Consider the following 14,712-nt stretch of genomic DNA (forward strand, 5'->3'; position numbering starts at 1 on the left):
GTGTAACAGATATTATATCCATAGTAGTTTAGTTTTGTCGATGGCCTGGCGACTTAATTTACATACTGGCTTTTCACAAATACTGCCTTTTGCAATCGAATATTTAATGAAAGTGTTGTGTCTGATTGTTCTAAAAAATATCTTGAGCGGAAGTATTCAACTAACAGCAATAGCTATCCTCCTGTAGTGCGAGCATATTTTGACAAATCTATTCAAGTTATGTGTCTTTTTTTTCCTTTCTTGCTGCATTGTGCGTTTTTGTGTGTGTGTGTGTGTTATAGTTCTACGTTATATTGTTTAGAAAGGCAAAGTTGGATTGTGTGCACGTTAAACTGGTTTAACCACACCACATGTTGAGCCTTTACAAAGACAGATTTTTTTTTCTGAACCATGTGCTGTTTGTTTGAACGTTTCGTTTTTTTGTTTCCAGAGGAGTCGAGTGTCGGTGGTTGATGAGGTCTGTTCTATTGTTCTGTGTTTTTATTGATTCCTGTTATTATATGGTCCTTTATGTTTTTTGTTGTTCCATTGAAAAGTTAAAAGAAGTGTTAAAGTACTTAATTAGGTTTTTAGTGGCAGATCTGTGGTAGCCTCTGTGAAACTTGCAATTTAAACAAATGTTTTTCTTCTTGAATAAAATGTACTTCAGAACATACCATATTTGATAATATTTCTTTTTCTATGGTTAATATGTTATCAAAGAACATTCCAATCAAAGGTCGAACTTTCCACAAACTCTTGACCTCTTCATGTTCTTCACTCAAGGATTCTGGTTATGACTGCGACAATGCAACTCTTGCTCAAATATGAAATGTTTTAATGAGATGACCTTTTATTCGCATTATGTCGGTGTCATTAAGAATAGATACCTTTTCTTGTCTTTCGTTCCAAACTTATGTTTGAATCTTTATTGTATTGATGATTTTTAGTTTTTGTGTGATGTTTGATGTCTGTCTGTCTCTTGGTACTAACCCATATGCATTCTAGAAGAGAGTAACTTAATGCTGAGGAAATAAAAGTCTTGTTTTTCAATTATCCCCCTCCCTCCCAAAAACCTTCAACATTAATTTATCCTTCCTTTTATATATTTGTATGTATATGTTTTTTTTTTTACGCGTTAATCATGTATATGGTTCGGTAAAGCAAATAAATTGTTGAAAAAAGCGAGATTTGTTGTCAAATAGTTTAATTTGTTAAACTTTAATATCAGGATCCTGCAAGATCATTTTCTGGAAAAAAAATATAAAAAGATTAGTTAGAATATATATAACTATTCTACAAATTATATTTGGAAACAATTTCCCTTAATATCAAGTGCTTATTATTCGGAATACACTTAAAAGTTATACATGTTGTAAGCAGATTCGTGTATGTATCATACTAGTGCATGACCAGAAAAGAATAAGTTGAAGTTTTTTGACGGAGTTGTTTCACTTACATGTACATGATATTAGCATTTTAGATATTACCCTCACGACACTTACCAAAGAGGAAATCCTGGATAATCATAGGTCTGTTCTATGTTCCTTTGGAATTTCAACCTAAGATGAAGAACTAGATCTTCCATCACTGTATTGGATACCTAAACTACATAAGTGTCCTTACAAACAACGGTATATTGCTGGGTCTTCCAAGTGCTCCACGAAACCTCTTTCTAAATTATTAACATCTATTTTATCAGCAATCAAAGCCGGGCTCCAAAGTTATTGTGAAACTGCCTATTCTAGAGGTGGCGTGAATCAGATGTGGATACTAAAAAATTCCAAAGATCTTTTAGAGTACATACAATCTAAGACTCTCTCATCTTGCAATAGTATTAAAACATTTGACTTTTCTACACTTTACACAAGTATTCCCCATTCCAAACTAAAAGACAAATTGAAAGAATTGGTATTAGTTAGTAGATATAAGAAGATGTGGTATGAGTGCCAATGAGACAACTCTCCATCCAAGTCAAAATTTATAAAAGTAAACCATTATAGGTCACAATACGGTCTTTTTTTTCTTTGTTTCATTAAAAAGAGTGGCGAACGTAGATACAAGTATCTTGTCTTGGGGAGGGATATATCCTACGTTGTAAAGAATCACTCTGATTCAAACAAAACATTCTCTGAAACTGACATTATCAAGATGCTTGATTTCTTGATTGACAACATATTTGTTACGTTTGAAGGACGCGTTTTTCAACAGACTGTCGGAATTCCAATGGGAACCAATTGTGCCCCTCTTCTTGCCGACTTGTTTCTTTATTATTATGAGGCTGACTTCATACAGGAACTTCTTAGGAAGAAAGATAAAAAGTTAGCAATATCCTTTAACTTTACGTTCCGCTTTATAGATGATGTTCTCTCACTAAATAATACAAAATTTGGTGACTATGTCTATCCCATCGAACTAGAAATAAAGGATACTACAGATACAGTTAAGTCTGCCTTATATCTTGACTTACATCTAGAAATTGCCAATGAGGGTCGGTTGAAAACAAAACTTTACGACAAAAAAGATGATTTCAGCTTCCCAATTGTGAACTTGCCATTTCTATGTAGCAACATTCCAGCAGCGTCTGCATACGGAGCATATATCTCCCAATTGATACGATATTCCCAGGCTTGTATTTCCTATCATGATTTCCTTCATAGAGGATTACTGCTCACAAGGAAGCTATTAAACCAAGAGTTCCAAATGGTGAAGTTGAAATCATCCCATCGTAAATTTTACGGACGCCATCACGAGTTGGTTGACCGTTATGAAAAAACCGTTTCACAGATGATATCGGATATGTTCCTTATGTCGTAACTACAATACCCTTCCCTTTTCACGAATGTGACCTACCGAATTAGACTCTTTACCGGATTTGTAATTGCATAATCAACACGACGGGTGCCACATATGGAGCAGGATCTGCTTACCCTTCCGGAGCACCTGAGATCACCCCCAGTTTTTGGTGAGGTTCGTGTTGCTTAGTCTTTAGTTTTCTATGTTGTGTCATCTGTACTATTATTTGTCTGTTTGTCTTTTTATTTTTGGCCATGGCGTTGTCAGTTTGTTTTCGATCTATGAGTTTGACTGTCCCTCTGGTATCTTTCGTCCCTCTTGTATGGTTCTCGTAGTATGCCTGCTCTTTTCATCTAATATTAACGTTCAAAACAATACAACGTTTAAACTTTCTCTCTGATTTGCTTGTTATGAATTTACGTATGGAATTATACAATACGGCTTTGTGTGTCATTCAGTTGTTATTCGGTGATGTTAGATTCACACAACTGTTTATTAACATTAACCATTATTCCCCTTAACAATTTAATGTGTACTTCTTACGATGTATTTAACATACTATTTATCGTATTGCAATATCCTGACACAAATATACTTATGTTAAATGAACTCGCTGATATCTAGGGGATCGGACAGGAATTAGATCGATAAAGCAAAATACACGTTTGGTATATACAATCGTATTTACAAGCATATTTTAATTCTTTTGCAACTTAATATGCTGTTTTGGAAGTGTTCTTGAGATGCAATTCAAATCAATGTATTACAGGTTTTTCATCTTCATGAATCTTGAGTACAGTGCTTACAACATTATTTTGTTTATAGTTGATCTGTCTCATTCAGTGGTTAAAGACCAAATTGAGCTTTTTGATGTAATGGTTCTCGTAAAGTACTGTGCTACTCCCCTATGGAGATGTGGACCAAATAACCTACCATAAACCACCATATATTACAGATCTGCCACTGGCAGCATAACTTTCTAGGTTTCATACTTAAGACATTCACATGAATATGGAAAGGGTTAGGTAAGGTTGTTTTAACATCTTAACACTCTAGATTTTAATCTTGATCAGAAGTATACGGCAATGAGACGACAACCGACAAGAACTATAAATCGAAAGACATGTACAGATTATCTTACGGTCTTAAACAATACACAGATGTCTATATAATATGTCAAGATTTCATTCGTCCTGAGTCTAGACAAATGTTTTAAATTTATTCAGACAAAGACTATGAAAGACCCGAGGTCAACATTAAATTTGCGAATGATTCAGATAATCCAAAGACACATAAACATGTGACTAGCTTTTATAAGATTGGTTGAACAGCTCTTCGAGTTCCTATCCCGACTTATGGAATAACACAAGTAACATAGAAGTTCGTGCAGAATAGATAGATCTAAAACATAACTGAAAGTAGCAAGAGAGGGTTCCGTCATTTTGGATAGAACGACCGCAAAAAAGAGGAACAATTTTTGATTGAAATATAATTCAAATCAATGAAATCTGACATCGGCAGCTGTACTCCTGAATAGATTGTTTATATACAAGAACATCTTCAATGTTGCACGATATCTTATCAATACAAGAAAAGAAATAATTGAAATGCTATGGCAATACATAATGTGACACAAGACTGATAGCAGAGAACAATGCAATAATACTATAACTAGACAATAATATCAGATCTAGCTTTTCCATGCATTATTCAAATATTTACAGGGCTGAATTGTAAGCGCTCTAGAAGTAGATTTCAACAAACAAATGATTTCGACGAAGAATAATAATAACGAGGCAAAAATTATTTCTAATTGTTCTGTATGCTGAACATACCAATAACAATGAAAAGCGTTCTCAAATTATTACATGTTACAACCAATCTTATTAAAACTAAATTTCCGCACGTGCTCATGCTTGTATGCCTGGTCGCTGCATATGAGCTCCCCCGCATCGAACCAGCATAGAAAAATGAGCGAGTGCAGAGATTAATTTTAATTAGATTGTGTTACAATAAACTCATAAACGCAGTCTCTTTGCATATCAGACAAACTACCAACTCAAACATTCAGTGTCAATGTACCACTTCGCAGTTTTGAAAGAATGTGAACATTATTAATAGTAGTGTGCCCAGTCAACGGATTTAATCGATTTGGGTTAACGGAATAACACACGGCTGTATTTGATATCATTGGAAAGAGGAGAACAAGCCTCATCGAAATATCGATGTCGTCGTTGTCTACAGTGGTCACAATTTTCTGAAATTTGGGTCAAAGGTCAAAACTAAAACTTCAAGGAAAACGCAGAGTCAGGTTTAGACAGCTGGCTGCCCCTACATATATGCGTTTATAGGAAAATAAATTCAAAGAATTCAAAGAATTATAACTATAGTTTCTATATTTAGGAATAATTTATTATTTATGTTGCAAAATATGGTTCGAGATTGACATTTTTACTTATAGGGTGCACATTTACAATTTTCATTCAGCTGTTAAATAACAGTGACATTGACCTATTAAAATTACCAAATTCGGAATTTTTACATGAGATTTCGATACAAGTGATCTCTAGAGATGTTTTTTAGATATTAACATTTTAAAGTTGCCCTACCAAAATGTTATTTTTTCGTCTTTTGATAGGTGTTCGTAATGATTTTCTCGGTAAATAGCCAATTTTATATTGGTGAGTGTGGAAGCACATACAATTGTACTTAGTACCAAAACTGGTGTAATATTTACGCAGAATGAATTGAATTATCAGGTCTGAGTATATCTTTGCTTTATAGAAATAAGAAAGACTGCAAACGGTGAAAAAGGGGAAGGGTTTTGTTAAAGTTTATATGAAAACAAAATGACAATTAGAAACAGGTTAATAACTACATCGTACACACATATATGCCCTATTGAGCTTAAATTGGCCTACAATTGACATGAAGTCAAAGATTATCTACAAAAACAGGGTTGTAAACAACATCAATCTAATTAAAATATAGATCTCTGATTTCGATATCCTCATATGAGCTTATATATATGAGCACGCAAGTTAACATAGATCATAATTTTAATGAGACTGAAACCCCATAGAAAAATTGCCGAAGCTAGCAATAGTTATTACGTTTCATTATCTACTGTTTAGTAGAAAGCACACCGACCAGGTTTAGGTTAGAGAGCTAATTTCAGTTGTACCTGTTTAAATCGCATTCGAGCCATTTTGCAGAATGCAAGGCATACAGCAAACAGTCTGATGATGGAGGCAGCAGTACCGTAAACTATTTGTATATCTTTTTATTTCGGAGGTTAGATGAATCGGATGATTCATACTTTGTATATAGATACATTGTGTTGCAAAGTTTCTGTCTGTCATAAAATCATTGTTCTTGACCTTATTTTTATGGTTTAGTGACTGATAAAAAACTGGATAGCTTTTTTTCGTCATTTGAATGTCTCACTTGTGAGTCTGAATGTCCCTTTGGTTTCCTGCGCATCTCTTTTATCATGAGTTCTAGGATAACTATATTTGGTTACTAATATATGGTATCCTTTCAAGGTCTACATGTCGGTCATTCATGGTTTACCTAACCTCGACCTCTTTTCATGGATCAGTGAACAAGGTTAAGTTTCAGTGGTCAAGTCCTTATCTCAGATACTATCAGTAGTGGGTCAAATGTTTTTGGTGTACGGAATGGTAGCAAAGTGTACATGTCTTTGTGGCAGAGTTCATCTGACATTTCCTCATTTACTTGGAAAATTGATAAATAAAGGTTAATTTTATGTAATACTTGAATAATATAAAAATAAGGAGATGTGGAAATAAGCAGTTATAGGCAACCGTACGGCCTTCAACAATGAGAAAAACACATACCGTATAGTCGGCTATAAAAACAATTCATTTGAGAAAACCAACGGCCTAATTTATAACGAAACAATTTACAAAAAAAAACACCAGACATGAACCAACGACAACCACTCAAATACCGACTCGATCGTGACTTAGGACAGGCATAAAAAGAATGTATAATCCTTTTCTCTAAGAATTTCGACATAATTCGGTCAGTTAGTAAAAATGCTGTACCAGTAGAATCCTAGTTTTTACGGTAATTTAGTTTATGATCATACTTTTCTCAGACTATTTATTGATGACGTCCTTTCATTAGCTTTCAGTAAGAGAACGACCATTTGATTTCGAAAAGAGGGAAGGGAGGAGGATTTTGAAAATCAATAATTTGGCCTGGTATGAACTGAAAACAAATGACCGGGTGGCAATGAAAATGAAAACTCTGCAATATGAAATACAGAAAAGTTGAGGATATAAATGTGTACGAAAGTGAAAATAAATTTTCGTGCAGCAAAACCGCGGGAAAAAATTAGCATGCGTAGCAACAAATGAAAAAAAATAATGGTCCATCGGGAAAAAAAATTTCCTGCTGTCACCTTCGCACATATAGGTCATTGGCTTCAGCATGTTCAGTGGTTTGCTCAGACAAACCTATTGCCAATTCAGCTTTGAAACTATTGCAGTTGTGTCTGCTGGAGTATAATTTAAAGTACGAACGGTGATACATTTTTGTTGTCGTTCACACATAACATAACATAGGCTTGATGTGCCATATTCCGGGTGTGAAACGAAACCGGTCGATTTGATCCTTATACTACAATTATAACAAAAAAATCTATTCAATAAAAAGTTTAAAGTATTGAAAACCAGACACAAAACATATTCCTGAGAAGAAAATAACAATTTACAAAGTTAGCTGGCTATTCAAAACAAATAAATCAAACACACAACAAGTAAAAATGAGAAATGTATTGAGTGACCACTGTCCTTGTTAATGACCTAACAGTGTAAGCAACAAATTGATGAATGTCACGGGATAATCCGTGTTTAATCAATGTCAAAATGTTGACTTAATTTGTGTTTATTATTGCTAATTTCTTCCAAACGACTTTCATTTCACACATGAAATTTGGCACACACATGCACCGTGTCTTATTGCTTGAATCAGAGTAAAAAATATCGTTATGATACACGTTATAATTTGATTTCGATGAAAATGTGGTAAATTTCGGGTAAGATTTTAGTCTTACTAAAATGCTGAAATATTTATACTAAAATCACTTAAATACTTTCCGCATTTGTTATAAGATATATTTAATGTATAAACTATATCATAAGTACTATTTAAACCACCAACAAAGAGCGTAATAATTTTTATTTCTTGTTAAAGATTCCACGTACAATACGGTATCTGGGGGTACCCTGTAAAAACACGAGATTTAGAAAATGGTGACCATGGGAACTTACGACGACAATAATGATTGTAAAATATAATGATTTTCCTATAATTTGCCAAAAAAAAAAAGTGTGTTATCCGTTAACTTAAACTCGTTTACTAGAGGACTTTTTGGACATTGGGCACAATACTATTAAATGTTATCTTTGCAACGATATATTAAAGTATTCAAGCTGCAATTGCATAAAAGTTGTTCATCGCACAATTCAACAAGAAATGTTTTTAATAAAGGTGGTGCTGCTAAAAGGTTAATGAACAACGTGAAACTTCTTATGACGATGAATTAATATTGTTACTTCAAAAGAGTTATGATCGCCAGCAAATGTTGCTTGATCTTTACGAAATATCTTTCCTCATATGTCAAATTTCTGTTTATGTCGGTGATGTTACAACCTCGTATTTTTTTCTCGTCGTGACTCCGCCGAATTCGAATCACATGACAATGTTAAACACTATCGATGTTTCATTCGTGATAGAAACTGCATACTTTCATGACTTTCTCGGGGAGGGTTGCGAGGGGGGAGGGGGTCTAATCCAAAAGTTATCAAATAAGATTAAATGTTCTATGTGTTTATATGTAAATTTAAGGGTTTACTCTTTGTCTATACATTCTTTGCCTTTAATCATGTCGTTTGTCCTTTGATTAAGGGGTTTTTATTGACCATGGAAGTTATACAAAACGATTTTTTCATTTTTTTGATTCCGATAATATCAACCCTTTCGATGCAGATATGTTTAATGAATTCAAACGTTCATACATATAACTGGTAGAAAATTATCTTAGCTGGTTAATAATAATTAAGAACATGCCTTAAATGCACTCAATTATTCAAATATTAAAGAAATGGTTGATTCAAGACCGATTTATTAATGAAAGGCACATGATAACATTTAGATATTAAAATCTTAATCAAATTCGAAAGATTATTCTCGTCCGGACATGATGCTGGTGTAATTAGAAGTTGTAACCCACTTAGATTTAATACATTCATTTTGATATTATCATAAAAGAGTCACATAAATGTCATGTCGACTAATTATTTATACTGACCTTACAAATCCTGGTATTCCCCATGGCAAACAAGGGCAAATCGGGCAACGTTCTCCAAATAATCTACAACATTGTGTACAGCTTTGTCTTCTTATTCTGTTTAGGGGTTTTGGTTCTTGTCCATGCATTTCAAGTACTGAAAAAAGTTTTTTGAAAGATGCATCAGTTGCTTTCATAAAAAAAAGTCTCCAGACAAACGTTTGTTACAGTTAAACCATAACTATAATTTGGTTCATTGTTCTTTCAATTCAAATTGGTGGAATCTAAATTTGCAATCTATTCATTAGGTGTTAAATGTTGGAGGTAAATATTTATGTTGTTTTGTATAATCAATTACATGTACTGTTAATCCGTCAGGGATTTGTAAATGAATCCCAATTTTGTCTTTATATGTGTGTGATTGTTAAGATATACACATACAAAACATATTCGCTAAAATCAATACATATAATAAAGTAATTACAGGCGCCTTACTTGGGACAGGCACATATAGAATAACGCGGGGTTAAACATGTTTGAAGGCGCCAAACCTTCAACACAAAAACAAACAACAAAACAACAAACAAAAAACAAATATGATAAACAGCAATTAACAACAACCACTCAATTACGGACTCCTTTTTTAGGACAGGCACATATCGAATGTGACGGTGTTAAACATGTTTGAAGGAGCCAACCCTCTCCTTAACCTGGGACAGTGGTGTTACGTTGCAATATAAGAACAAGCTATAAAACTCAATTAAAAAGGGCTAATTCGTCAGGTCGATAAAACAAAACAAAATATCCAAAAAACACAGACCAGATGTGGCAGGGTATTTATAGGTGTAATACCACCAAATCATAGTACGTCACATCCGGTTGCATACGAAAATAGGTCTAAAAAAAATATTCCCTTGAATTTGACAGTTGTAGGTAATTGATCCTACATTTCATTGCAGTAAAACATTTCTGAGTCATAAACATATATCTTGGGTATTTCAAAGCACCATTATTTCTTTATTTGGGGTTTCTATAGAATATTTTGGAAACTTGAGGTTACATGGTTACTAAAGCTTGTACACAGGTTAAAAAAGGGGGAAAATTTGATTGGTTAACTTCCAGTGATGGTTGTTTTCTTATATGCAATGAAATGTTATGTGAATTTTTTTCTATAGTACTGGACAGGATAAAACTTTACTCATGCCAAGTATTTCTTTATTTGAAACAAAGATAAATTCTGCACAATATTTTGAAAAGTGCAAATTTAACAAAGAATAATGGGGGAAAATCAATGGTGGTATTACACCTAATATGGGAAGCTGTACATGCACCTTTGACTTTGTGAGTACTCTCATGTGTTAAAATTTCTTGCTATTTAAGTGAAATATTACAAATAGTGAAATATTCTGAGTGGATTGAGTCTCCAAAATACATTTTATGAGAAAATTTCCTTGAAATAGGACTTTATCATGAATATTAGTTGACAGAACAAGCCATACTTAGAGTCTTGGGGAGCTTTTTCTCCTTATTTCTTATATTCTGCTATACTAGAAAATTTCTCCTAAGAAATACTTTAATAAATATATAATTTTAAGTAAATGAAATTATTTTTAAAGCAGTAACAACAAATTATTCACCAAAAGAGAAGTTTTTTATGTCCCTCTCTGGAACGCGGCGTAAATTTAAGTTTTATGTAAGGACTTATTGAAACCTCCTTGGAGACAGTAAACTTTTATACGGATAGTTCATTCAGCTTGAATACTTCAATTAATCATTTATAATAACCTTTCTACCATAAATGAGTGAAAGTTACCCCAATATTTTTTATTAATGGCCTAAAAAGTAGAAATTTTGAGGAAATGAGAGGTATAAATGGACCAAAAGAGACCTTATAAGGAAGACAAAGAGGTCCATTAGTAGTATTTATCATCCTAAAGTCATCATTTGTATCATATTCAACTGTTTGTAGGCAGATGAGATAAATATTTGATCATTTATTGGTCCACACTATATTCTATCATGATGCGGCTTGGTTTGAATTTTTCGAAGAAATTTTGCTCGAATCGCTGTAGATGTCGTCTTACATTATACTAGATTTTTCTCAAACTATTGATCTGATTATGACAAAACTTGACAGGAATGCTTGAAATAACCAGTATTACAAAGGAAAAAAGTCACATTCAGTTTAGTCAACAAAAAAGTCTTCTTTAGGTGTAATACCACCAAATCATAGTACGTCACATCCGGTTGCATACGAAAATAGGTCTAAAAAAATATTCCCTTGAATTTGACAGTTGTAGGTAATTGATCCTACATTTCATTGCAGTAAAACATTTCTGAGTCATAAACATATATCTTGGGTATTTCAAAGCACCATTATTTCTTTATTTAGGGTTTCTATAGAATATTTTGGAAACTTGAGGTTACATGGTTACTAAAGCTTGTACACAGGTTAAAAAAGGGGGGAAATTTGATTGGTTAACTTCCAGTGATGGTTATTTTCTTATATGCAATAAAATGTTATGTGAATTTTTTTCTATAGTACTGGACAGGATAAAACTTTACTCATGCCAAGTATTTCTTTATTTGAAACAAAGATAAATTCTGCACAATTTTTTGAAAAGTGCAAATTTAACAAAGAATAATAGGGGAAAATCAATGGTGGTATTACACCTAATACCTTCCTAAAAACAAAAAGACACAGATCTGAGAGTACTCGCAGTTAATGACAGCTAGTTCAAGGCCAATAACAACTAATCAAAAATCATGTATCTAAGATTTAAATGTAAGTAATGTGTTCACTTACCGCATGAAAAGAGTAGAAGAAGCATTCATGTTGCTCCAACAATTGTTGATTGATTCATTTTGAAATGATAAACTAAAAAAATGTTTAAAAGATCTATCATGCAATTTGCATTAAATCATGTGTCATAATGTGTCATTGTAGTAAGATAGTCAAAATTATAATGACGGTAAAGTTTAGCTATACATGATGGCTAATTAAACCTACAAAGTATGAGAGCTTTCTGTCAAATGGTCCCAGATGAGTTGCGTTCACAAGATAAACTATTACAATACTAGTACTCCAATACGTTTTTTAAAATTGTTGGAATAAATTGTTGATATGATATGGTCAACTAAACATTGTGTCAATCAGAGTACGTTCAATTGTGTGAGTGTTTCTTTCTGTATGCATTAAGGTCTACATAAATAATTACGGACACAATAATACGACGGTTTATTATGATTTAAACAAAATGACAAATTCAATTTAGTTTATCACTGTTCCAGTGGATGAAAACATTCAACAACTCAAACTAATATCTTTAATAAAGTAGTGCGGGAAAACTACTCCGTCAGTTTTTTTTTTTTGTAGAAAGGCATTTCAAAAACAGAATCATGATACATGTACAACCAGTAAAAGTAATCACTCGTAATGACATAGTTTATATTTCATCAATGACTGTTATACGATTCCAAACCGAACTTAATGTGTAAATGGGGAATCAAAACTTAAAATTCAAAGGGTAAACATACGAACCAAAAAATGAAATAATGTTTAAGACACAAATGCGGACAAAACATGTATACACTGTACATATAGCGAACACATATTCCACATAACCTTATGCTTTAATTCCACCAAAACAGACAATCTACGGCGGTATTAAATTACATTTTTGATAAATAAGATAAGGATTTAAAACAGAAATAGAATGCGAAACACTGCGGAAAAACGTTGAAACGATCAATTATACAAATTTCAAATGAAAAATCGGCTCAATTTGGACTTGTTTATAATAATTTATAGTTTTTTTGTTGTTGTAATTTTGGGTTATATTTATTCGTTTGAACATTTGGGACAGTGATTGGATAATCATCATGATCATATAGCGTCCATATGTCGTAGTACAATGTTATACTGTATGGGGTAACTATAGGCGATATGTACGTGGTTTATATTCAGAACAGGAACACATAGTTAAGATACTAAATTGGAATTGAAGCTGAAGGACATTCAACTATCTGTTCATATGATACTAGCTTAAATATACATTAAATTATTTCAAAGAATTTAAAGAAGATTACCTTCTCAATAATCAGTCTGCAGATAAGAGGCACAGCTAGTTTTCTCCCTATCTTGTCTGCTTTTCATTAAAACAAAATGACGAGGCCTCGTCTTAATACGATCCAATTCGTCTATTGAAGTGACAGTAGGGGAAAATATATTCGGTTTCATAAATTGAAAGGCAAAATACGCGACGTCCTATAAACAAAATACGCTAAACTTGAACTCGTACATTTTCTTTAAAATTTAATAGATGTATTTTATTTTCGCACAAGACTGTTGCTTTGAACCTGTATAGACATATTGCGCTCAAAGAAAAAAATAAACGTATATTGTTCATGAGGGTACAAAAGTAGAAATTAAAATTACGACAGGTGTAACATCGCTGAAGGTTTTGCAGCAAATACAACATGAATTATATTTTATTCAACATACATGTTATAATGTCATTAAAGCTTTCTTGAATTTGAAATAAAACCTTTGAAAACTATAATAATACATTGTATATCAATCGCAAATTATCTAAATAAACAATTAATCAGCAATGCTCACCTTCTTTGGTTTATATCTACACAAAATAGAGTAACTATACATAAATCTGCGTCTGAATTTATAGTAGAATATGTCTGTAACTTATCACGATTTTCCTTCTTTGAAATTGATGTCTAGGATGAATCATGAGATTATATGATACAAAACAGGATGTTCAATTTTTTCACATTGTTTTCTTCAATAATAAATAAGAAGATGTTGAATGAGTGCCAATGAGACAACTATCCAAAGTCACAATGTATAAAAAGTAAACAATCATAGGACAAAGTACGGCCTGTATCTGTTTATACATGAGCGAAAAGGCCACACTACATGTAATACGAAAGTAAATTATTATTAAAAAGAAATGACAACTTCAAATGTTTTGTTCGCCTTTCAAGTGGATAAAAGCAAACAACTATTTAAAAATAAGTCTTTCTATCTATAATTTTGTTTCAGAAGAGTTCTACTGAGTTAGTTTTGTTAACATAAAAACATTTCAGAAAGGTAATGAACGTCCAAATTCATTATAGGACCAGAAAGGGTACCTCAGTTGTATACCTGTAGTAGTAGTGTCAATGCGAAGTAAAGGCTACCACCATACCCTCTGACATGGGTTGGTTATATATTGCAGAATCAGCGTCGGTAATGAGGGTAGTTTGCCTGCCTCTATGTTTGTTTTTTCTCTGTGTGTGTGTTTTTGTGTGTGTGTTCGTTGATTGTCTACACCTTGTGCGACAGCACCAATCTTTAAACATTTATTCTCTATGTTTTGTATACGTCTTTTTTTATTTAACAACATTCTTTATATTTGACATCCCATTATCAAAGTAAGTTCGGTTAACATATTAAGTTTAGTGTCCTTTACTTATTGTTCCCGAAAGGAAAAACACCATTTTTGAAACTTTACCCCCTTTTGACACTGTTTTGAAAATTGAAGATTTATTTATTTTCTATTTAAAAAAAGCTAACCCATCAGAATTTAAACTGAAAAAGTTCATTTAATTGTTTAAATTCA

At 32.7% G+C, this 14,712-nt stretch overlaps 1 long non-coding RNA gene across 1 annotated transcript; it reads right to left on the bottom strand.

The window, feature by feature from the left end:
- Nucleotides 1-1,199: 1,199 nt before the first annotated feature.
- LOC127724273 (uncharacterized) lies at nt 1,200-11,919 on the bottom strand. Its single transcript, XR_007992427.1, has 3 exons — nt 11,901-11,919; nt 9,116-9,251; nt 1,200-1,229 (listed from the first exon to the last, which is right to left on the bottom strand). It is a non-coding gene; the product is annotated as an uncharacterized LOC127724273 (long non-coding RNA).
- Nucleotides 11,920-14,712: the final 2,793 nt, after the last annotated feature.

Source organism: Mytilus californianus, unplaced genomic scaffold (assembly GCF_021869535.1).
Source record: "Mytilus californianus isolate M0D057914Y unplaced genomic scaffold, xbMytCali1.0.p SCAF_14, whole genome shotgun sequence".
NCBI classification, from domain to species: domain Eukaryota; kingdom Metazoa; phylum Mollusca; class Bivalvia; order Mytilida; family Mytilidae; genus Mytilus; species Mytilus californianus.